The 22711-nt window shown below is 37.8% G+C and overlaps 1 protein-coding gene across 1 annotated transcript in view; it reads right to left on the bottom strand.

Annotated features, from left to right (window-relative positions):
- Window positions 1-21247, bottom strand: part of blimp1/krox (Blimp1/Krox1b) — a 32961-nt gene extending 11714 nt beyond the window's left edge. Inside the window, 1 exon segment of the mRNA NM_214574.2 lies at window positions 21130-21247. The gene's annotated coding sequence lies outside the window, so the exon portion shown is untranslated.
- Between the last annotated feature and the right edge of the window lie 1464 nt (window positions 21248-22711).

The raw sequence follows: 22711 nt of genomic DNA, 5'->3' as shown, positions 1-22711 counted from the left end.
CACGGATACACTCACTGAATCTGCAGGCCAAGTTCCGCTATTCACTGGGTCGCACAAAGTCCACTAATTTATTTAGGAGAACAAAACAAGTGAGCGATTACTCGAGTTTGCGCTTTGAAGCGGCAAAACCCTAACAAATTAACCAAACATTGAGACGGTGTCTTATACAAATTCTCTCTCTTCTTCTGTATTGTCCTTCGCTGGGATTAGAAAAGAAAGGCGGGGAAGATGCGGTAGCTTTCATCTTCATCAGTAAATGATCAAGAAACTCTTGATGAATAGATGAAAGAGGGGACCTGTTGTTCTTCTTCAAGTAGGGCCCATACAGTTTTGTAGGTATTGGTTACATTTTAACAAGGGTAGATACATATAACTTCGAACGTACATGCAAAGTTAATATACATAATTGAATGAAATACTCTAGTAAAAATAAAGACAAAGAAAGTCGGCCCTTTGATGAAATGGGTACGTGTTACAGCACACAAACATCAAACCATACTAAAAAGAGTAGATTCTTTTCTTTTGTGGTTTTTATTTCTTCTCACTACGAATCAATCATTTAAAAACGATATTGAACTTTTGAAGAAGGTACTTTTAAATTCAATTAATGCAAAAGAAAGCACAATTGTCCCATTCCCTTCGCTGTAAAAACATGTTTGCCTGGGTTGAGTAATGTAGACAGATTGAACACGCATACCTTTTTTTTTTAAATGCTTCTGTTTTGTTACTTTTTTTCAATTTAATTTGTTAACCTTACTTTTAGACTTCGTTAATGAGGAACCATTCCTATTATGCTTATTTATCAAACCCTTCTATGAAATTGAGGAGTACGATTTTTAGCTGAAAATGCAAAGAAAGATACTTCATGCACCGACTAACACAGATACGAATCGATGAACTTTTAGCCCTTGCCTAATTCGTATTCGCACACAAGTCATGGTGACCTCATTATTATGTTATGTTTACGTTATATATAGTATGAGTGACTCTTTTGATTACAGTATAACATGCATCAGTGGTGTATATCAATCCAATAATTCAGGAATATTGAAATATACAAATATGACACGATTATAGTTTTTTCGAAAAATAAACACAAGGGCAATTTCAATACCCTATTGTATGCCCCATATAGAAATCATATTTGGATAACGTTATCATATTCGAACAGTTCAATAGGTGACACACACGGATATTGGAATTGCCTGAGGTTGATTTTTCGAAAGTTTTTGCGATGGTTGTATAATTATATAATACATTAATTCGATAGATATCAATTATTCATCAGTCTCTAATATTTGACATGTATCTTATATTGCCAAAATGGGTAAAAGTTTTCGTTTTCTTTTTTTTTCTCCAAGAATGTACCTTTCCACGCAAACTATAATTACTATTTTAAGGCTTTGCACGAAATTTGCTGATAAAAATAAACATTTATAGCTATATATTCATGAATTACATTGTAAACACAATTTGATGTAAATAACAACAGGATCATCCTGCTTTTGTTCGGCTTTTCCGTGGGTTGGAAGTTGCCCACAACAGGAATAAATCCGAGTATTTTTAGGGTCTGCCCTTTACCAATCTATAACTTATTAAATACATTAGTATTCGTTCTCAAACAGGACAGTGACGTCATAAATTCCAGGATACCTCGAGCACACAGCAAAATATTTATCCCCTGGTCGAATAAACCGCTAGAAGTATTTATATGGTGTAGTCATAGCAAAGACATCGAGGAGGGAGGGGGGTTGTTGGTATTGGGGTAAATATGGTAAAGCGATAACAGCAACGTTTAACATATCTATAAGTGGCATCAATACTATGTTACATAACGACGAACATACTTCTACTATATCATTGCTGTTACATGATATCACTCTCCGTTCTGCATTATTTTGTCAATGACGCCGAGATAAAAGTTGGTTTTGGAACTGCTATAAGATAGTCAGAAACTCAAAAAAAGTATGTTTTGGACGGAGTTGTTTATTAGACAAAGTCATATCATTTCTAAATAAGAAGAAATTGAAAACGATTTCAGTATCTTCGAAATTAATGTTTGTTTGTTTGTTTCTCTGTTTGACTTTTTTAACTTATGAAAAGCTATGTGAAATAACGTTCGCAGTGTGTGTGTGTGTGTGTGTGTGTGTGTATTGGGTTTTTACAGACGTGTATCAATCAGATATGATCATTTACGTCTGAGAACCGACCTTTAAACGTCACCATCCGAAAGACGTGACTCAGTTTCGAACCTACGTCCTCGGCTGAATCAGTTTGTAACTTCCACTGTTAGCTGGATTACAGGCGCACGCCACAGCGCCTAGTTGTGGATTATTCTATTTATCTATAAGCTGAAAATGAATCACAATAAACAATTCTGAAGATGAAATAAGCATAATGGGCAAAATACAATAAAATGAAATTAATTTTGCAGATAAAGGGGAGCCACATCCTCAGAGGGGGTTTAGGCACTCCTTGTTGCTTTTTTTCCTAGTACCCGCCCCTTAATTATGCATGACGTCACCTTCCTATAGTTTCGTTTTCGCCACTTTCCTCGGAATGTTTGTCTCGGCGGTTTGTTGCACATTTGAGATAAAGAATGAATGAGGCTGTCCAAAGTACGACACGTCTTTCCTGGAACCAAAGCGAAAGTGTCCCGGCTTCGACCGCAGTCGGAATGCTTCCGGTGTTTTGTATATAAGGAGACGCCAAATGCCGTTACCATGGTTATACAAGTTAACTTCAACAACATCAACATTATCAACGACATTTTGTGCAGAAAGTCGATATTTCGAAAGTATTTATCCGTCTTCATATATAGAAAAGGCAACGGGTAAGTTGTCCTATCATTAGCAGACGATGTTATGAAGTTGTGGAAATAATGCCCTGTGGTGTATTCAGAAATCAATGGAATCATAGAGGTGAAATACGCTCTGAATCACCCTAATTAAGTAATACTGCACCCCTCTCCGCATAATAGCTAATTTGATTCGTTCTGTTAAGAAGTTTTTTTTTTTTTTGTAAGAAGACGAAGAAGAAGAAGGAGAAGAAGAAGAAGAAGGAGGGGAAGGAGGAGAAGAAGAAGGAGAAGAAGAAGAAGGAGGAGAAAAAGAAGAAGAAGAAGAAGAAGAAGGAGAAGAAGAAAAAGAAGGAGAAGAAGAAGAAGAAGAAGAAGGAGAAGAAGGAAAAGAAGAAGAAGAAGGAAAAGAAGAAGAAGAAGAAAAAGAAGAAGGAGAAGAAGGAAAAGAAGAAGAAGGAGAAGAAGAAGAAGAAGTAGGAGAAAAAGAAGAAAAAGAAGAAGAAGAAGATGAAGAAGATGAAGAAGATGAAGAAGAAGAAGAAGAAGAAGAAGAAGAAGAAGAAGAAAAAGAAAAAAGAAGAAAGAAGGACAAAAAGAAGAAAGATACGAAGAAGATGATGAATATGCCCACGACGGCAAAAAAACAAAAACATATATGACAACGAAAACGACGACGAGGAAAGAGAAAAAATCTTTTCCTGAGAATTTCGGAAACTGTGAAACGAATTTCCCCATTTGGTCATAATCAAAATAAAACATACATGGTAAGCAGACAAGAAATCATCGTTTTATTTAGCAAATCATGTTTCCAACGTTTTGACATTGAATATTATCCAACCCTATTTTTATAAGCCTAACCCAGCAGTAATTTCGCTTTTAAACTTCCTCCGTTCGTTGTTTGCTTGTTTGTTGTTGTTTATCCTTTCGTTCCGGTGTTTACAGTGTTGTTATTGTTTTAGCAATATTCTGGAAATGCCTATTCATGACATCTAAAAATAACCCAAAGATTACGGAAGTCCTATGCCGCAATATGTGTACGACGTAAACTACCAAATGGAAACCGTAACATATTATGACATGCATAACCGTTAATTGAAGAAATAAACTAATATGGAAATCATTTATTTACATGCGGGTGTTTTTCCATCCTGTTATAAAAACAAAAACACAAAAAAGTACGAGGATGACAACTTAACGAGGGAGTTACCACATTTATACCACAATTACATTCTGTTCAAAGGAGATTACTTTGATATCAAACTGCACCAAACAAATATCTAGAAAATGGGATAAAATCTTTGTTTCTAATGACGAAAAGGTAAATATACTTCGGTCTCTTTCCTTCCTTGTTTGTATCTTTTCTCTTATTCTAATGAAATAATATAAATGCAAAAAACCTTTAAAAAAACTCAAGGCTTGCAGCAATGGCGGTCTGCACTAAGGGGTACTACCTGACACAAGATAGAGGGGAAATGATAATCGCGTGATTAGTGGTATTCCTTTTTGGCGCCATTTCACACACCGCATTTTTATTCGGTGTTTCTTAGTCGAGACTCGGAACCAAATAAGAGGGGGTGAGGAAACACCTCCACCACTGCGGACCGGAAAAAATAAAATCGGAAGCTGTATTAGTCTTCTTCAAAATAATCTGCATTTCGTTCTTGAACAGTAAAGGCTTAGCTATAACGGACGGCATTAACTTAATATCAATTTATATGTAACCCATCTTGCATGGAGAGCACCGTGGAGGATGGAAACAAACAGTCCTTAATATAAATCCTTTTTTTTAGCGATGAATCTTTTTTGTTCTTTCTTCTTCTTCTTTTTCTCCTCCTCTTTCTCCTTTCCTTCTTTTTCTCTTTTTGTTTTTTTTTTCCACTATTTCTCCTTCTTCATCATCTCCTTCTTCTTCCTCCTCCTCCTCCTCCTCCTCCTCCTCCTCCTCCTCCTCCTCCTCCTCCTCCTCCTCATCATCATCTTCTTCTTCGTCTTCATCATCTAGAACCGCCCCTGATCATGAACAGTTAAATGATGTGGCCGAATACTAACGAGGCCTATGACCTATTGTGCACGAGAAAGGAAACTATATGACATTGGCTTGTGGTAGTGAGAAAGCGGCTGAGTAAAAGCAAGCCCGGATGTTTTCAAGTTTGTACAAGTGAGATCATAAGTATACAATTGGTCAGCCCATCATTAGCATGTTTCTATGGCATCACTTCCAGTTGAAACGATGGACGTAAAATTAAATGAGTGCACATTACCTTTTTGTTAAAGTTTGGAATACATGAAGAAGGGTTTTTCTTGTTCTTCCTTTAGCTTTTTAGTCGATCTAAACTACTTTTCAAAATATCAACACGGGGCTATATCAATACCTTCCCTTTTTAAATATATCCCATAGAGTCATATTCATATAACTAGACAATGGAAAGGCTATTGAAACTGCCCAAGTTGATTTTTTTGTAAAGTCTCTGAGATTTTATTTTTGAAATGTTTGTAATTTTTATTGTGCACTTTCCTTTTAGTACAGAACCACTGGATTCGCCACAAAACAAGGGTTTGCCGCCTTTTTAAAATTCAAAATGAGATCCATTAATTTCTTCTACACTGGCAATATGTCTGCTGAAGTGAGGGTATCTCGGTTGATATTAATCTAATACCAGTAATAATCATTTTCATTAACTCTCTATCTATTGCTGAGAAATGGTGTCGCAGGCTTGCCATCAAAACGGAATAAAAATTTGTATTGAATCATTCTGGGCTCAATGACGCTGTAGCGCGTTTTCTACAACGAAACCTATAGACAAAGAATTACCGCCTTTCTAAATTCATGAATGCAAATATCAAAAACGCACGACCTTGGAAGAATAGAAATTATCTCCTTTTTTGTATATATTAGTGCTTGTATAACTTTTCCATATGGTGTTAGGATAGAATTGCATGAATAATTGATTTTCTGTGAGTGAAATGACTCAAGCGATTAAACAAAACATAATTTCAATTGATTTCTCGTGTTTATCATTACAAAATTCGCCGGGTAGTCTACCGACGACATTACACTTAAAAGTGTCTGCCTTTAACCCCTAAAAAGTGCAGAGAGTCAAGATTTAATTTGCCTTCAATGTATTGATTAATTGATCACTATTGCTAATAGCAGTATTATTTAACGCCCTATTTGGTACAATTTGATATTATCATGATAATTATTATATATTCCTATTATTAGTATTGTTAATGTTAGTATAATTTCATCATTATTACCATCATCATCATCCTCATCATCAAGAAAAGTGAATAATCGACGCAGTAATTTTGTGTTAACGAGCCGCATGCTGATGAGGAGGGCGACTACTCTCTATTTGCATGACATCGAAAGTGAAACAAACATCTCATCTAGACGTCATCAAGGACTTCCTCGATGACTTAGTCTAACAAGGGCAGGTGCAGAGAAAAACGAAAGCCCTTGTGAAACGCAAACAGACTTTCAGAGAAGTCTTGTTTTGGTTCTCTCTCTCTCTCTCTCAATATTGAATCGGTAGACATTTAGGGGAAGTCCCATCACAATGCATGTGCCAATATTTGTTTGCTTTTTCTGATAGAAATATGTCATTTGTATGATCTATATTGCTTTCATTAATTACGGATTATACATTACAGCATGGATGTTGATATTTCCTTGGCACTCCTCAAGAATCTTGTTTGGCACCTGTTCTATTCCTTAGTCACGTTCATGTTCTAATATATCATGCTCTTTCCATTCGTGTTCTGCATTTCAATCCATCGCTTTTCTTGTCTATCTAATTCCTTTCCTCTTTTTCGACAACCACCGATTAATAATTTCTAATGTAGAGACTCTAGATACGATCACGACAAAGGCCATGGAACTTTCAGATGGAGCTCAACCTGCATGAGCTTTACCTAAGGTTGCTTCACATTACACACTGAGTGGCATTGGGCGTGGCAAAAGAGGATGCAGGGATGAGTGCCCCCTTAATGGATAATATTGTCTTAAATTCAACTCTCCGTCGTCAAATATTATTGAAATAAGAGCCTATCATTCCTTTCGGCATATTCGCCCCCACCCCTCCATACGCTGTCATTTAAACAAAAATCCCTCTACCACTACCAGTACTAAGTATACTGAAACCCAAGGCTGTAAACATGGTATAACGGCATTTTTTTATTCGTTGGTCCCTTTTGTAGAAAGTGCAATCACCTGTACAAAAAATATCATTCTGCTATTCCCCACTATATTCCCCACCTTTTGTTTCAACTTCCTAACTTATTTCGGGTGGTCGCTTCAAAGTCGAGTTAGCAATCACCCACCCAAAATACCCCCTGAAAATAAAAAGACGAAAAAGTGCTGTTTACAGACAATCCTGGCAACCTTTCAAAGTTCATGGAACTCTTTGGATAATCATACAATTCATGTTTGCACGCAAGAGGACTTTGTCGATTTTTATCCTTGAACTGGTGTTTAAAATCGGCCGATTAAGATTTGGTTTTAAGTATTGTTCCCACCTCAATACCATCGAGTGAACGTTTACAAAGATCTTATTGAAAAATTAATAACGGTACTGCGAAAGTGAAAAATACAGAACAATTACCGACACATCTTTCGGGGCGGGGACAAATTCACAATGTATATTACTGTATAACAGCCCTTGGGGAAAAGCGTATGTTGATTCCATAAACTTTAATTTAGAACGCTTCGAAGATAATATGTTATAGGGATAAGCAATTCATTGACTAAAGAAAAAAAACGTCATGTAAAGTGATAATCAATGAATAATTTAATGCACATCAAACCACCCCCCCCCCCCCCAACAAAAAAGGTGCCCTCTCCCCCTTCCTCCTCTCCAGCTCTCGATCTTACCGCCGTTCACTCTTCCCTATACCTTCCTGCTTTCCTTCTCATATTTTTATTATCCTTCCACTTGATCTCTCTCATCCATTCTCACTATATATCCCTCTGTTTATTCCTCTTTCTCCTAAATACTCCTCCTTGCGCCCCCCTTCTCTCTCTCTCTCTCTCTCTCTCTCTCTCTCTTTTCTATCTCTCTGTCTTTCTGTCTCTGTCTTTACCCTTCCCCCCCCCCACCTCTCTCTCTCTCTCTCACTTGAAAATTAATACCGACTGATTTATTTCCAGTTCTTTTTACACTGATAAAAACCGTCTGGTAAGAGGTAGTAGGACATTTCAATCTTCCATGTTGATGCGAATTGAAATCGCTTTCAAGAAATTTGTCTTTAATCATGTTAATTAGTGAAGTCATCGACTCAGACAATGATTAACTTGGCATGTCGGCAGATATCAAAAGCGGACAGCTTTACACAAAGATGGCTACATAGACTAATCTGAAACATACTCCTTGCCAACTATAATACTAGCATCGAACATGAGTCATTATTTTACGAGATTGAACAATCTCGATCTTTATCTGTCGATAAAAATGTATCAATACATAATGAGACAGTTCGTCTGTTTGCGCAGGGGCTACAACACGGAATAAGAGAATGGGGAATGTCGGATTTACAGGTAAACTAAACACCCATAGCCATTCGTCCAACTTGAATCTTTTGTCCAAGCACAATGCAAATCTGATATTTAAAGAGGTTGGTAAAAAATTAACCGGCGTGTTTGAACACAACGGCTTGAATAGAGGGACAAGGGCGCTGCGAGGCCGCGGCTTTTGACCAGGCGGGTGGCGGTATTGTTCCCCTCAAGTATCGGCTCCTGCGAAGTGGTCAGCCCCCCTGTTCGCTCTGAAAGGGATCACTTTACTAATCTGTGTTTGAGGAAAGTGTTAGTGCTCATTTTCATCATGGCAAGAACACGCAGTTTAAGTAGCCTTTCCTTTGAAGGCTTTGAATTTCTCCCGATTATTGCCGAGTTATATTTACCGACTCCTCCAAAAGGTCTTGCCCTTGCGTATACGACTCACGCTTATCACAGTGTCATTGTACTTTTTATTGAACCGATTCGATGCGTTTAAAATATAAAAGAATGGAACAAGTAGAACGGACGAGAGATCTTTCACCAAAACAATATGCTTTTTCGGCAACAACAAAAATCCAAAATAAAGGCAAAGATTTTCATCGCTCAAGAGGCTATATTGCAATTAGTATATACACCAGGGGAAATGCATTCTAATGTGATATTTAATGTATTTGAACATTGTGAGTATTCAGGATAACTTGTAAAGAAGTTAACAATTGTGAGATTTTCATTATTCTTTAATATATTCTTGATTGTTTCAGTTTATAGACGGAGTGGTTATACACAAGATACGTCAATATCAAATCTAGTTTCAATAACCACCCATTGAATAAAGTGAAAAAGAGGGATATGCCAGCTTTTCAAAAGAAAACGGAATTTGCCAGAGTGAGGCAATATGCAGGTTTACTAACATTTTCAAATATTTATGCATACTTTTTAAACGAAGGTTGTTCTTGACAATTGGACAGCTTGTCCGAGGCTTGCCCAACATATCAACACATAATGCAGACTGGATTCCAAGTGTTGAAATTCATTCATCAATAACATGTTAATGGATACCTCGTCACTAGGTCCCCAAGAAAAGAAACATCCATAAATTTGAATATGTTAGTAAACCGGACTATTACTATATCAACGACATAAGTGCAAACTTACTAATATACAAAAAAAAAAAATATATATATCATATTAATTATTACGAGAGTTACAAGCTTTATTCAGATTGCACCTCTTTCACCTGGTTGGCCTACTTGAGTAAAATATTAATTCCAATTAAAAAGATAATAATTATAAATCATATACACAAAACTCATAACCATACGGGCGGGAATCATGAAAAGGTAAACATGCTTCTTGTGATAACTTTCTTATCTATCTGTCTCACCCTCTCTGTATTTTCGACTGCTCCACCCCCAGCCCCCCCCCCCTCTCTCTCTCTCTCTCTCTCTCCCTCTCTCTCCCTCTCTTTCTCTCTTACTCTCCCCCTCTGTCTCCCTTTCTCTCTCACTCTCCTTCTCTCTCTCTCTTTCTCTCTCTTAATATCCCCCTCTCTCTCTCTCCGTCTTCCATTTTCTCCCTACCTCTCATTCCTCTCTTCGTCCCTTTTTTCCGTTCACAAAACACCTTTACTATCGTCATGCCTCATTGTCATGCTTGTATAGGCCATCACCGGCAGTAAAAAGCAAATTGTATTGGACTGAACTGATTTTCCACAATCCTTTCTCCTGCCTCATCTGCATTGTTTTCAGGTCACTATGTCCAAGTCTGCTTTAGATATATCCATATATAGTTCATCTTGCTTTAGGCACAGAATATTATTGTGAATATCGCAAATAACTTTCTGTAGTCTTTTGTACGAAGCACTTGACCCGCGACCAAAGGAATGGGTGATTGATCTACAGGCGTTATAATAGCAAACAGTATCGTCGGTAGGGTAACCATTGAAGAGTTTGAAATCACCCCTGCCGATAGTTCAATGTGATCTCTTTTTAGTCGTACCCCTTTTCCTTTAAATTGATGTTTAAAATTATCATTACATTTTGAGCGCAGAACATAAATGAGTGGGATTTAGCATCTCTTGGCTTTTGACTATCCATTCACTCTCTACACTCTACAGGTATACACCCCCTCTTTCTCTCCCTCTCTCTCTCTCTCTCTCTCTCTCTCTCCATCTGCCCCTCCCTCCAATTCATTTTCTATCAATTTATACTCCCTCTCTCTCTCTCTCTCTCTATCCCTCTCTCTCTCTCTCTCTCTCTCTCTCTCTATACCTCTCGCTCTCTTTCCATTTTGTATCTCTCTTACTAGCTATTGTGTATCTTTGACTCAATATCGGTCTCTCTCTTCCTCTATATACAATTATTAATGCGCCCGCCTATCTATTTCTCTTTCACATTTCCTCCGCGCTCTCTCTCTCTCTCTCTCTCTCCTCTCTCTCTCTCTCTCTCTCTCTCTCTCTCTCTCTCTCTCTATATATATATATATATATATATCTTTCTATCTACTAGACTATCAACTCCCCCTCCTTTATATCTCTCACTCTCTTTCCCTCTACTCCCGATCCCAACCCACCCTTCGATTCCCTCTCCTCCCAAAATACAGGAAACGTAAAAGTGCGATCCGAAATTGACGACAATTACAATCAAGCAAAACCTGATCACCAGCGCGAGAAACCCGTCATCCCTATACCGCCATTATTCCATTCGCTTTCATATCTCCTCATAAACCATAATTATCATCATCAATTCAACCCAACGTTTCAAAGTCCGACCCTCGATCATTACGAAAGTATCAACAGCGCATCGAAAGCGGGCTGACTGCGGGGTCAAAAATCAGGGCAGTACTATGGAGGCGGGCTTTCTTTAGACATTCGTTTCTCTTGAAAGCATCGAAAGTCGACTGCACAACATAGCAGCTTCAAGTACAAGCACGCAGCGCATAGGTATTACCGCCTTCAATGCATGCAGTTCTCCCCTCTGTTCTCCTTTCGTCTGTCTAGTCGTTATGAAAGCGAGACCAATATAGCATGAAAGAAAATGAGTTTTGTATACGATTTGCAAAAACTTGCTGCACCTGCACTGATGTTTGTTCAAAATTTGTAATCGAAAGGTCCCCTTATTGACTCAACTTTCGAAACCTTCCGTATCATAATAAGTTGTCCCTATAGTTTCAATCATCATTATAGTTATTCGAAAGTGAGCTTGGTTAATCAAATATGAATAGAACTGAAACCCCCTGACTCTTGCATTTGTATTTCTCATAAAAACTTCCTGTTTTGTCTACATTAAATATAGTTGATAAAATAGACGCTGGAAACGACAAATTTGCTTTCCGCGTTTACCAGTGTATACCGTATCATCATGAGAAATTTATGAGGAGTATGAGAAGTAATTAGGCCCATCGTTGATAAACTGGAGTGGACTATCATTAAAGCTCACCGTCACTTTACGTTCTCCATAGATATTTTTGGGGAGGACCGTTTAAAAGACGGTAAATCCCTTTTTAAAACCTTGATGAGATGTACCAAAATACGAAAACGAAAAATGCCCCTCCTCTAATATAATCTAATACATGTGTGTACTCTTTTCAAAATTCAGAGCCTAAAACACCTGGACAAACCGGACAATGTTTGGTTCACGTGTCAGAATATAATTCGAAACTGCTCATCCCCGCGTTTTCTCAACCCTGGGCTCGCCCCAGCTCAACTCGTCACTGTCTTTTCAATAACCGACTTCTGATTAAACGCCAATTTGAAAACTAGAGAGAAGTTACGAGACAAGAGAATCGAAACCTTTTGGTAGCTCATAGAAGTGGCGATCACTGCTTTTATTACCGAATGGAAGCTAAGTTTTGCACTAATTGCTCAAAAATAGCTTTATGTGAGCAATTAAAAAAAAAAAACTTTTTGATATAAAAAAAAAATGGAATATTCTTTGCAAGACTTAGGAAGGGTTAGGATTGCGATTGGATAGAGGTTAGTTTTACAATAAGTTTTAGGGTTAGGGTTATGATTGCGTTTGGATTTAGGTTAGTTTTACATTAAGGTTTAGAGTAAGGGTTAGGGTTGCGATTGAATTTAGGTAAGTTTTACATTAAGGTTTAGAGTGAGTGTTAGGGTTGCGATTGGATTTAGGTAAGTTTTACATAAAGGTTTATGGTTATGATTGCGATTAGATTTAAGTTAGTTTTACATTAAGTTTTAGGGTTAGGATTAGGATTGCGATTGGATTTAGGTTAGTTTTAGGTTAAGGTTTTAGGGTTGCGATTGGATTTGAGTCAATTTCTATGTTGAGGTTTCGGGTTAGGGTTAGGGTTGCGATTGGATGTAGATTAGTGTTATGTTAAGGGTTAGGGTTAGGGTTGCGATTGGATTTAAGATTAACTTTAGGTTAAGGGTTGTGATTGGATTAAGGTTAGTTTGAGGTTAAAGTTTTTTGGCCAGTGGGGAAGGGTTGCGATCGGATGTTAGGTTAGTATTAGGTTAAGGGTTGCGATTGGATGTAGGTTAGTTTGAAGTTAAGGGTTAAGGTTAGGGTTGCGATTGGATTGAGGTTAGTTTCAGACTAAAGTTTAGGGTTAGTGTTGCGGTTGTATTTAGGTTAGTTCAAGATTAAGGTTTAGAGTTAGGGTTGCGAATGGGTTTAGGTTAGTTTGAAGTTAAGGTTTTAAGGTTATAGTTATGGATACGATTGGATGTAGGTTGGTTCGAGGTTAAGGTTTAGAGTTAGGTGACGTGTACGTGTATGATCCCGGGTTACCGGTATTCAATTAGTGCAGGAAATTAATCGCACTACCATGTGTCTTACAACGTATGTTGCTCCGAATCATGCGCGGACCCGCCATACATTATACTTGTTTATGTAAAAGTTCGGCGCACTCCCTTGCCAATAAAAATTGATTTAAAGGAACAAAAATGTTTTGAAATTCACTATCAACTATCCATGGATGATCTCCCAACACACCCAACGTGAAGAATCAAAATCATCGAACCTTTATGAGACCATTGTCTGCTTACAACAGCGCAGTGATGAACGCCTCCCATGTTCAATGGGTGCTTACGAAAGTCCTTTCATCTCATTCTCCGAATTTGGAGGTCAGCGAACAAACAGTTTTACTTTCAGACACAAATGCACATGAAAATCTATGATTTATATAATATAATTATTAGATATGGCACGTGAAGAACTAAATTCTAGCAGCAGCAAACCAATGACAAACAACAATCTTTCATTTTTTAGCATTCAGTGTTCTTATTGTTGCATCGTAATCTGTATTGTTATTTAATTTGCTTCGATTTTGTTTTTACTTTCATCATACTGATATTAAGGCCTTGAAAGTATCCATGCCAACTTAACTTTATATACTGCAATTAAAAGGTGAGCATCATGGTGTTTAAACGCATGTTTAACTGTCGAAATCATTGGATTTCCTTGTTTATTCACATACATTACATATTTTGCTTAAACGGCTTCTATGTATTTCATATTTAAAGCTTATCTGCCGTAGTTTACAGGAGGGATTAGACTGCCCTGCAAGGTCACAGGACAGGTGGTTATCTCATCAACTCAGCTCTCAGTTAACATAAGAAAAAGAGGATTATGGGGGACCAATGGTCACCGATTAGGCATTGTTTGTTGTATAGAGGGCGCAAGTAGCTACAAGTAGTGCAGTGGGCCTTTAAATAAATCAAATATGAAAAACAAAAGCAAAAACAAATTTCATTTTGAGGCCAGATGTGTCTATCTCGAAAAGGGCACGTTACTTAGCCACCAGCGGGATTTGAACAGAACGAGTAATACCTTCTTTAATTTGTCAATCAATACAAACTATTCCAAAATGTAAAGATCGTGCAAATGAATTTGATTTGATTTTGATTTTGATTTTGATTTTGATTTTGATTTTGATTTTGATTTTGATTTTGATTTGATTAGATTTATTGATCTCTGCGTTTTCCATACGATAATAATCAGTGACAGTAACAATATTTATCACTATGAATAACACAATAATTTATGCAACTAAATGTTGGGAACATTATTGACGTGCGCTTGAAGTGCATGCAGCTCTTTAACTTATGATTACATCGACAGCAAAATATGAATACAAAAATAAAACCGATATAGACAAAGGAAATGGAAAGTACAAAAAACGGCGTGCTTTGAAAGGTGTAGCTCCTGTATGTGACAATCGCCAAGCTTGTATAATGTTTTTTGATAAAGAAATCGCCGAGGCATGATGAAAGTTCAAGGATGGTGATAATAGAGAATATGAAAGGGTGCTTAAGACATGATTTCTATTGATGATATTTACTGCATTTGATGATTGGAATTGCATTCATGTTAGCCGCAAAATAAAAGGGGTTAATATACCAAATACACATACCGGAAGAAATAGAGAGATAGAAGGACAGAGAGAGAGAAAGAGAAAGCAGGGAGGCTGACCGAGACATAAGAGTAGACTGAAAGAGAATATAAAATACATCGACTGATACTATTGTCTCTAATTGCTTAGTAGATAACCATTACCCTTGTCTTCGCATTTATTCGCTTGCATTATGTGCACCATCTCCACTCCCTTATGGTCACCGCTGTAGGGCGCAGGCCAAAGACAAGAACAATCACAACATGACATATACATGTTGAGCAAAGTGGTAGATTTCATTGTGTTTTTTTTAAGGATCGTGATCAAAATCTCACTGTTTTATGCGTTTGAATCGAAAAATCTCACTACATAATTATAGAGATGCAGATCGCACTGAGAACCTCGCTTTTTGCGAGCGACTGAGCGAGTGAATGCCTCATCGTCATTCGATATCTTGCCAAGTTGTCATTATTCTCCTACGTATAGGTGTAATATAAATGTAAAGGTCATAAGTGCAGTTTCGTTTCTCGAACCCATAACCTTCGCACCCCCAGTTAAGTGACCTAACCACTCGACCAAGACATACCTCTTTAGATATTTTAAACCTTTATAGTTGACGATGAAATATGAAAAAGTATACACCTATATGCTGATCCAGTATAGAATATATCGGGTTATCATAATTATCATTATTATCATCATCATCCTCACCATCACCTTCCCCATCGCCATATTCATCGTCATCGCGTCAACATCGACTTCATCATAAGTAATCATGCTATCGCTACTCTTCCAACTTTGAACGCTCCGGGTAACCTCTGCATAGAATGTTAGCACAGGATGATCCTCGATATCAATAGATTCCAGGGGAGCGTTTCACAAAGACTAAGAACGACTTTAAGTTGGACTTAACTATGGCAGGCTGTTCATGCCACTGTTTGCTCTCACCATTATGATCTATAAATAATATTTTTTCCTTCAATAATGAGTTATCAAAAAAATGTAAATTCTGTAGATGTGTGACCATGATGTGTACGTCCTTTGAAAGACCAATGGCAGTAAATGGTGAGAGCAAACAGTGGCATGAACGGCCTGCCATAGTTAAGTCCAACTTAAAGTCGATCTTAGTCTTTGTGAAACACTCCCCAGCAGATCTCGATAGAAAAGCTCACATTCCTCGCAAATGTATAAACCTCTCATTCCCTCTCTGATACAATGACTAGGTGTTTTCCCCTCATATTTGTATACATGCATTAAAATACCCTTAATTGTCATGCATCAGAGTTTTTGAATAGAAAAGGGAACTCTAAGTATGAAGTTCAAAGCCTGCGGATGGGATAGTAACCTACTATGCCCTTGTTCAGATGCCTGGATGGCACAATCTGGGGGCCCTTTTGGGGGTGAAAATTATTAATGTGATTAAAAACTATCTTCCCTCTCCAATGCCGACGTGGCATGACGGTCATCAGACAAATTTTGTTTGAAGTTACTGGAGTATGGTTGTAAATGGGTGTACTACGTGTAGCTACTTGCTCCCTCTATATAACAAACCATGCCTAATCGGTGACCATTGATCACCTATGATGCTCTTTTTCTTATGTTTATCGAGAGCTGATTTGATGAGATAACCACCTGTCCAGTGACCTTGCAGGGTGGTCTAATCCCTTCTGTACACTTGTACAGACGGGCTTTAAAGGTTTTGGGCAAGGGTTTGGGGTTGGATTTAGTATGAGGTCCAGGGTTGAAGTTAGGAATTCGCCGGTTAGTGTCATTGCCCCATAGCATTTCGCATGGAAGTGTCGTGCAACAGGTGAGCGCCACGAGTTGAGATCGGAAACCATTTTTGTACACTGTACAGTCTCATGACGGTTTATGGGGCCGGTCCCAAAATACGCACAGCGACAATATTTTTACCTCAGACATTTTTCACCTCTGGCATTTTTACCTGAGACCATGTAATTCATGTCAGGACTGAAATCATTTCGTGTAACAGATTTCCACAAGTGTGTACAGAATTAAGAACGTGACTCTTGGCGCTCCGTAAATCAGTGAACTATGCTAAAGACAAACTTGCGTCCTGGTCCTGCGATTCTTTTGTTTAAAATGTTTGATTTGGAAAGCGATTGGAAAAGGTTGCTTGTGTATTAGAATCATTCAAAATGTATTGACTCTGCCTTGCTGAAAGTCAAATGCAATGTACAGATGAATGTGCACATGGGTCTACACGAAACACGTGGCATAAAAGTTCGGTCCAAACACGTACCCACTTCTTGTCATATTTCGAATATTAGAGCATTTGAAGAGACATACTTTTCAAGGGACAAATTTCCATGATATTCTTCCACCTCTAACTTAAAACGGATGAAAGAAGCTTACGAAGTATTTTCATGTTTCCCACAACTCGACATTATATTAACTTTAAGCTAGGGTTAACGTGGTCAACCTTAAAGGGAAATCCTACCTTAATAGCAAACTACTCTTGAATAGAGCTGAGGAGAGCAGAAATATCAGAGAAGTACAATGGTGAAATATTGAGTGGAACCGGACGAAAAATGAGAAAGTTATGAATTTGTATAAGTTGTAATCACTATAGGTATGGGCTCTTCAAATAAGTTGAACCGATAATGTCTCTGTGATGTAATGGCGGACAAACTTCTCATTTGTTCCAACACACAAAATGACTAAAATTTAATTCTTGTTTTCTCGAAAAATGTTTGACTATGCATGGAGGGTTTTATTTTATCTTTTGAGGACTTATAATAATATCCTATCTATAGTATATTGTGAATAGGGCCCCAGGGGAAAGACTGCCAATTTGAGATTCGCATTGACTTAGTGATCTCATATGTTAAACATTCATAACTTTTTTCAAAAAAAGCTTCTATCATACAAATGAACTTATTATACCTTAGGGTTTGATTTTTGTCCTTGAAAGAATATGAACTAATGCCTGTGCAGCCCATATGCTATGAATATCAAGTATAATCTCAATAGACGATGGGGGGGGGGGTAGGAATGAATTCAGGGAGGGGCATGAATATTGAGATGGGGGCGTCCGGGTTCTATAAATCCTCTGTATTCCTGCATATGTTATGATGATGATGGCACCGCGGACTAATTACTTTACGGATTTATTCATTAATGAGTAAAAATTGGTGAGATACCGATCCTTTTCCTGGCTATTTAATCAGTCAATGATTAACTGGGGAAATCTGATAACTGGCCGATTCGAAATGGCATCGGATTATGAGATAAGAGAAAGAAAGGATACATCGTGAGCTGTGGAATCTCAAGTAATTAAAATTCGCGTGAATAAATAGCATTCCTTACAAAAATGACGATACAATGATTGACATTATGAAATAGAAAAATAACGAATCATGCATAAACACGTAATATGACAGCTGAGTAGGAAAGCAAGTTGTAAATACACCATTAAATATGATCAAATGTATAATTGATAAATTAATCCATTTAATGAACTGTTAAAAGCTCTTTTTTCTTCTCTCTCTCTCTCTCTCTCTCTCTCTCTCTCTCTCTCTCTCTCTCTCTATCTCTATCTCTCTCTCTCTATCTATCTCTCTCTCTCTTTCTATCCTTCTCTTTCTTCAATTTTCTCAATATTCAGGGTGATATCTGTTTTTACATGTCTCCGTTTCAGTCTCCCATCTCGCTTTTTCTTAATCTTTCATTATACATGTATCTGACTGTCTATCTCTCTCTCTCTCTCTCTCTCTCTGTCTCTCTCTGTCTCTCTCTCCCTCACTCGGCCCTCTAATCCCTTCATTTTTCCCAGATATACCTTCCTCCTCACAATCATATCATCCACTCGTATAAAACATTTGAAATAGTCAAAATAAGAGATGACGTCATTGTGGTGGGGATTTCCCAAATTAATTGCTGTCGAATTCCACAGTTAGTATTGCTCAATTACATACACATTCCAATGAAATACTTCCTATTAATAATATCTGCATCAAAAAATAAATCGTCCGCATGCATTTTTGTTTGCTTGGCCCAGTGCCTCCGTGAATTGACACGTAGCCTTTGTCCCAAGCAACTCTTATTATTGACATATCGGATCCAAGGCTCAATCTAGTTACCAATGGTTGACCAAAGAAATGTTGGTCTTCTGAATATTATTATTTCATTCTTGAAATGACAATAGAAATAAATGTAAATATCAGACAATGAAAGCTGACTTTGATGTCCGTGTTTGATCTAGGTTTTGATAGGAAATGTTCAGGACTCTTCATCATGCGGTGGCTGGCGCTATACGCTGTAATATAATGAAGGGTTATTGTGCAATTTCGCGAAGTAGGAGGTTTATTTTCATCCTTTCTATTAAATGCCAATGGAACATGAGGCTTGTGACAGTATGATAAGCTATCGAGAGCAAAAAACATATCCAGTTGGCCTATATTACTACCACCCTTTAGATATAAAGTCTAATTTTAGACAGCCAATGTCCTCTCTCTCTTTCTCTCTCTCTCTCTCTCTCTCTCTCTCTCTCTCTGTCTCCCTGTCTCTCTCTCTCTCTCTCTCTCTCTCTCTCTCTCTCTCTCTCTCTCTCTCTCTCTCTCTCTCTCTGTCTTCAACTCTCTCTCTTTCTCTCTCTCTCTCTCTCTCTCTCTCTCTCACTCTATCTCCATGAATTTCAAAATGGGCCTATAAAAGAAGTGTTTTTTTAACGACATGAACATCTATCAGTTTCAGTTTTCAGTTTTACCTTGACATGTCTTGACTCGTGTACATCGAAATGTTGCAAATAATTAGTTAAATTAAGGGTTAATGAATGTTTGATCTATATTACTATTTACTATAACCATTTATATTTTATACAATGTGTAACCAAAACAAATTTCCATGTATTCTCGTTAATTTTGGATGAATACAAGAATTGAATTTGATTTAATTTAATCAACTAAGGATAGATTAAACTCACAAGACCCAAATCCATACGCATATAGGGATACATCGTAATAAGCACATTTTAGTTTTCCAAAATATGTATCTCTATACATGAGAAGTTATAGATCATAGGGCAGTGAATGTGAGACAGAGAAAGAAACTAAAAAGCACAAAATGTATACAGTCAAACCTGTTTTAGTGGCCACCTCTCTTTAAAGGTCACCTCTTTATAGTGGTCACCAATATTGCCTCCCTCTAGAAGGAAATGCGTGTTGAAGAACCTGTCTAGAAAGGCCACCTGTCTACAGTGGCCTCTTACGGTGTTTTCCATGGGTGGCCTTAAAGGTTGAGTATAATTTATTACGAGAATGTCCATACCGCGTTGTTCTAAATATCTCACGAAATCTTAAAGTGTCCCGAATTCGCCAGCTAAGTTTGTGTACGGATATATTCAGTAATTCATTACTGCAGCTAAAGCTCATAACATGATCAAGTCTAATTTATATGTAATTATATTCTTAAATATTATTGTACCACATATTGTTTCGTTTTTAAATGTAAAAAAGTATGGAGCTATTAAGAGATAGCTCCATACAAAAAGTATAGCTGAGCCTACAGCTATATACACTTGCTTACTAATCTGAAGTTTAGAATCATATTGTCTCTTGTGAAACAAGAGTTGACCTCACATCACACAAATATATATCACACTTTTGTCTTCCTAAAGTACAACAGGAAATACATTGATAAAAAGTAAATCAAAAGGCAAAAACATTTAATCAAGAAGAAGTACAAGTCGGAAAATGTAATACTGTTCCCAAGAATGAACTAGTCAATTCTCTTTAAAACGAGAAAGAAAACGTTAAAGTCAAGTTCACTTTCAGTAACTCTCTCTCACCACGCCATTTTCGTTTACTTTCTCGCAAGGGTACAGGCCGAACTTGAGCGCACACGTACAAACAGATATGAATGCTAACAAAAATGGGGACGATCTTACACAAGTATGGCCTTACCTATTAGCTTCCAATGGGCACGGTATCACACACTGCAGGGCGACGCCTCAAACCAATGCCAAATCCGACCCGAAGTTTCACCAACAGAGAAAAAAACTTTCACCCCGCCAAAACTCGCCAAGAAGTTAGAATCTACCTGAGATTGTAGTTTCGGAGGAACTTTCTCTCCTTAGCGTGTGAGCGCCACGTCGTGAGGATTTAGGCGACGGCTGTGTAATATGACTCCTATACGGCCGGGTAAGTGAAGTTTGTTTTTGAGGAAGCGATTGCGACTAGCAAAAGTAAAAATGATGAAAAAAATTATCGCACACCGCTTTCTATTTATTCCCCCCAGTACAATAGGCCAAGTACGGTTCAACTTCAGACCCACACACACACACACAATATGCATTGCAAATTCAGAAAGTACACACTCACACACACACACAACCAGATACTGGGGTTTGGGGAATGAAAAGAAGAGACTCGCTGTGAATAAAAAGAAAGGGATTTGTGTTTGTATGAATACATTTTTTTTCTCCAAATATAATAACTGATACCAGACATACCTCGTTGAAGCGTAGAAAAAATAGCTTGCGGTTTCAATCGGGGAATTTCTTTAGACTTCTTTTTTCGCTTTTTCTCTTTTCTGTGGTGGTAACAGCAAGCAAGTGCTTTCCAACTTGATAGATAGGTTAACTTCGGCGGGTGCAAGAAAATGGCGGCCGCTCACCTGTACGCTGCACTCTCCCGATAAGTGAAATCTACTAATGTCGTCTGTATCCGATCGAATCGCTCTTAACACTGCCTAGTACGATAATTTCTACCCTTCACGTCTCTCTCTCTCTCTCTCTCTCTCTCCCACTCCTTCCCTCTCTCTACCTCTCTCTCTCCCATTTCTTTCGTTACTTTTTGGATTAGATATAAATAGATAAGAAACGTAGAAAAAGGAGCGTCATTAAACTGACTTTTATACATGTTCACGTGCTTATATTATCCTTGTGTACATTCGCAAGAGATAGCGGTACAAGGCTCTGGGGGAACCCTGATCGTTTTAATGCAAGTGTTTGTTGACTGGTTAACCATCAACTTCGCTTTCTGGATGGCCGCCTGACTTCAGCTTGGAGCTTGTTTTTCACCTTTTGGTTTTTTAGTTTTCATTGGGGTAAAGTCCAAGCACGACTCGAGTAATCACCCGCCCGAAGTCACGGCATCAGATTTACTGAGAGGTCTGATAAGAAAGTTATCTGCAAACCAGATCTCAAATATGCGGTTCATTCGAAGGTTTTTGTCGGCACGCATATACTTTACTTTAAAAAAAAAAATCCGTAGACCTTAGTCATTTCTTTATTTTCGATGACGTATAGATTGTATCATCAATCATCGTCGTCATCATCGTTTTCGGCAATAGCTTCTCCCATCAATGACGTTTACAGCGAAGGTTTTGGCCGACAAAGTTTACCCCGCCCCCCCCCCCCCCTCGATTAAAAGCCCGGAAAGGAATTTGAGGTCTTAAAACTTAAAATCTGATACAATTTGCAACACGAAGCTAGGAACCCCCTCCCCCTTCACGTCTTCGTGTTGTTGGGAGATTTCGCCCAACATTAAACCCCGTGTGGGGGGGGGGGGGGTTACCACCGTACACCCATTAAAAACTGGACCGTCGTTTTGGCTTTATCGTTATTCAGTTTTGTTCCATATGTGTTCCTCTTGCTCTTCTCATAATCCTCTTTAAAATATTTTTTTCACCTCTCTAATGATAGGTCAAAACAAAAAAAATCGGTTACGTAATCCTCATTTCATATACACAAACATTTCCTTATCAAGTCAAAAATGTGTGTGATGTGTTTTAAATACGTTCAATAAGACGCTGATATTGATATCCTCGAACTATAATTTTACTATAATATTGGAATATATATGATCCGACTTCTTCACAAAGGCGGTATGCCATTCGATGTACCGGATGGACTGCCATTGAATTGAGATTTGTAGATTTGTAACAAAATTTGTCCAGAGGCAGGCAAAATATAAAGTATGAATTATCCCTTTCTTCCACCACTGTTTTTCAAAAGCAAAGAACAACTATACATGTTGTCAATACCTTTTAACTACACGCCTTATTCTTCTGTCCTCTCGATCACCTTTCGA

This window comes from Strongylocentrotus purpuratus, unplaced genomic scaffold (assembly GCF_000002235.5).
Source record: "Strongylocentrotus purpuratus isolate Spur 01 unplaced genomic scaffold, Spur_5.0 spur5_scaffold_21, whole genome shotgun sequence".
Classification (NCBI taxonomy): Eukaryota; Metazoa; Echinodermata; class Echinoidea; order Camarodonta; family Strongylocentrotidae; genus Strongylocentrotus; species Strongylocentrotus purpuratus.
Note: the sequence above shows the minus strand (reverse complement) of the source record. Positions and strands in the feature narration are given on the sequence as shown.